We start from the raw sequence: 4,058 nt of genomic DNA, 5'->3' as shown, positions 1-4,058 counted from the left end.
CTCTTAATACACCATTCATTCGCAGTGTCATAAATATATGAAACATGGAAATTGAAGCAAATTATTGCTGTACCGATCATGACAATTAATAACAATTAAATAACATTTTTGGGGTTTTTTCAGGTTCATAGTCCCAAATACACTCAAGATAGATAGATAGATAGATAATATATATATACCTTAAATGTATTTAGGAAAATAAACTTGACCCTCAGAAAAACTTTAATGAAAACACGACTCAAATTAACCAGAATTACCGAAAAAAATTAACTGCTTTTTGTAGCATAAATGCGCGCATGATTCTCCGCACTGTCTCTGGTTTAAGTACAGCCAGGTACTTCCTGTCTACCGGCTTTCATCGTTGTTATGGCTACGGGAACACAGCCAGTAGCTCTCGCCAGACAGTTCCGTATCCATGGAGAACGTTCGTCAAGCTGCTCAACTGTCAATGCCAACTGCCAGAGGACTGGCGGGTGCTGGGCTACTGGCGGCAAAGAAGCGCGCGTGCGCGGCTGATGTGCAGCGGAAAGCCTCCAGTTGGCAGAAACCGTTGTGTGCGCCGTGGCGCCGCCCTGCGTGTTATCTGCTCGTGGGATCGCGGTGACACGCGTGGGGCCAGTTTTCCTGTTGTGTTACAGTATTAGGGGTGTAGCGCTTTAACTTGCTGTTGACGTTAACCATTTAGGCGCTGGAGAGGGTTAGTATTGTGTTGTATAACTGCGCGGTTGTGTGGCTCCCGTGTGACTGGATTGACACAAAAGTGGGTTGATTTTTGCTGTTTGTTACCTGAGGTGATTCCAGAGACATTTCTGATTCCTTTGAATGGACAAACGGTCAACAGAAACAAAATCAGAAGCACACCAGTTCATTGTTTAATGGTAAAAATATAATAATACTTAAATATAAATAATAATCATAAAAATAATTGCCTGGTTTTTTAAACGGTTTTGCCAGCATCCTGCTCATATTAGATTAGCTGACAGAATACCTTTAAATATTTTTGACACCATGGACCAAAAGGCACTTAATTTTGCATTTTTTTGTAACATAATTGTACGGCGCGTATAGCCAGTAAAATGCAAATGACCAAGCGTAATTACACAGACATTATTTTGGGACGATAATTGGTGTGTGAAGAGATCTTGAATGATGATGTTTGTATAAGTACATAAATGATACCATTGGCAGCCGCTATGTCATAATACCAGACATCCAAGACATTCGATGAGCCTTTCTCTACTACGTGACAGCAAGGCTTACACTTAGCATTAAACGCACAGCTTTTATCATCTACTGTTAAGTGGGACTGCAGGTAAAATAGCTGCTGGTTGTCTTAGTGCAGGCATGGCCAAAGTCCGGCCCGAGGGTCAATTGCGGCCTGCGTTCCGGACTAAGGCCCCACAGATAAGTTGCCCAAATATAGATCTGTTTTTTTATATTAAAGGCAGAGTGATTTAACACCTGTTTAGATTTGTCATCCAAGTCACAAAATGAAAAGTATGCCGTTTTCAATAAACTTTGCGTAAAGTAGTTCATTTGCATTTTTTTAATGGTTCAAAGAATGTCAGGCAAAATGGTCGGCCCTCGCAAATCTGGCACTCTTCGAAAAAAGTTTGGACATGACTGTCTTAGTGGCTGGGGATTAGCGAACCCGTTTTAATCTTATATAATATATAATTTAATCTTATATAATTATCTGTATATGCATTTGCTTTTATGCGCATGCCTGGAAAATTGTACACAACCCAAAAAAATCAAATAGTAATTTCATAATAGTAGTACGTATGATCGTATTTGGTGACATTTTTTATAACTAGATGCACACACCTGGTTAGTACTTTTTCTGCTGACCAAATACCACGGACGTAGCAGGCACTTCAATGGTGCTGTCCCACTAAGACAAAACATTAATTGCGCTCAGACCAGAACAGATCTGCCATTTCATTATTTCATCAAATAATTATTTTTCTAATGGCAGCATTTACCTGAAAAGATGCAATATTATTACAGCACCCTTAATAAGACACCTTAGTGCTAATTTCTAAATATCATTGTGAAGTGATCTACAGCAGGGACTAGTTTTGAACTTCTAGGTAACTCATAAAGAGTTATACTAGCGAATCTCCAGCCCTTAGTGAAGCTTGATATGCCAAGACAATTGATGTGTCTGGCATGCGGTCAAATGAGACGGGTTCCAGGACCCAGAAACATCTGCGGGCTGATCACAGGCACTGCAATCAGCAGTATTGGAGCCCTGCTTACTGATCAATGATTATTATTATTATACTTTATTTATAAAGCGCCAACAGACTCCGCAGCGCTGTTCAAGATGAAAATTTTACAGATAACGACAAGTACGATACAGCAATTGACATACAGATACAAGAGGAATAAAGTTACAATCTAGGTCAATAATATATATATATATATTAAAAATTAGTGAAATAATAAAATTTTAAAATAAAAAACACTCCAGTAATTTCGCCATGACATTATAAAAGAATTGAAATAGCAAAATGCTATTTGTATTTATTGCCCATAATATTTCTATGCTCACGGCAAATATTAGAAACTAGCAGGTTTTTGTATATGAGTAAAATACTTTTCAACTGTGTTTGTCTTCATAAGGGGAAACAAAACACATTGGTTTTCCTTTATTATGAGTTTTAATATGTATTAATATGTTAATTTTTATTATTAGTTTTTTTTTTATTTCCTTTGATGTTTTTTGTGCTTGTAGGTAAGTCTACCTTTCACTTGATAGATGTTTAGATACTAAAACGTATCATATGTATCTGGTATGTGCCCGGTTCTTATTAACAAGATATTGACAGGAGTAGTTAATATAACATTTTTATAAGCAATTTTCATTGTATTTGTAGCATTTATTACCTTTTGTGTTCATTTATACGCATGGTTGAAAAATTATATACAACCTAAAAAATGCTTATTTGTAGTGTCAAGGATGAAGTGTTATGTCATAGCTTATAATTACACATCAATATAATTAAGTGGGATCTATTTGTTTTTTTTGTAAATATATTTCTCTTAAAAATGTTTATATTTGCTTCTGTAGGTGAAATAGTTTGGTGAAATAATTCACCAATGTCATGATCAGTAGGAGACTGTAACCACGGTAAGCCTGCCGGTTCCTTATTTCTTATTTATATTTTATGCTGAAATGGGTTATGGGAAAATATGCAATTCCTGTCCTACAAACACAACTGGTCCAGAGCTGGACCCACTAAAAAGGATGCATTTTAAAGAACAGTACATGCATTTTTCAAGAATGAAAAACAAAAAATAAAGCAGTTACACGAGGGACAAACTATAGCTCTGCAGCTGCCCTCTTCTGGGTTATCTTCTTTCATAAATGTATAGTATTAAGTAGTGGTTTTGAGATCCTTGAGCGCTATTTGTAAAAATTTTAAAAAATGCACGCCTTTTAACATTTGCTCCATCAGTCCCAAAATAAATAAGAATCCCGGACATATGAGGAGTATCCAAAGAGTTACATGATTCTATTTGGTGCTTTCATATCTCATTTGCCCTAGCTGTTTACAAATTATTCGTTTTTCCTACCAAACAATGGATTAAATAGATGAATTTGTTTTCAAAGGAAAACCAAAGTTGAACGGAATAGCAGAAATCTTGAAAATTATGTTGTCCTCAAGTGTACAACAATAACAACAAAACACAAGATATTTTATTAAATATGATATAAATATAAAAATGATTGATAAGCTTTTGTTGACTTCATCACTCTGTGCTTGTATACTGATAAGAGCGAGAGGTGTTGTGCTAAAATGCTGGTGTCAAACTTTTGGCGTGCTCACGGGTACATATGTATCTTTAGCATGCTTATGGTATGTAAACCTTCCTCTTCCTAAATGTGCCTACCCTGCACTGTGTCGTATACTGTGACCTTTATGCGCTGCATACGTATAAGTGCAGCCACGTCTGTTGGATACATTTACCCTTCAAGGCAGTGGGGGGCTTTTATGAAAATGATTCAAGTTTATTATTGGGTTTGTAATTTATGGGGAAATAATGGGGGG

This window comes from Sceloporus occidentalis, unplaced genomic scaffold (genome assembly GCF_023333645.1).
Source record: "Sceloporus occidentalis isolate IW3139 unplaced genomic scaffold, rSceOcc1.0.p SCAF_180, whole genome shotgun sequence".
NCBI lineage: Eukaryota > Metazoa > Chordata > Lepidosauria > Squamata > Phrynosomatidae > Sceloporus > Sceloporus occidentalis.
This window is presented reverse-complemented; position numbering follows the sequence as displayed.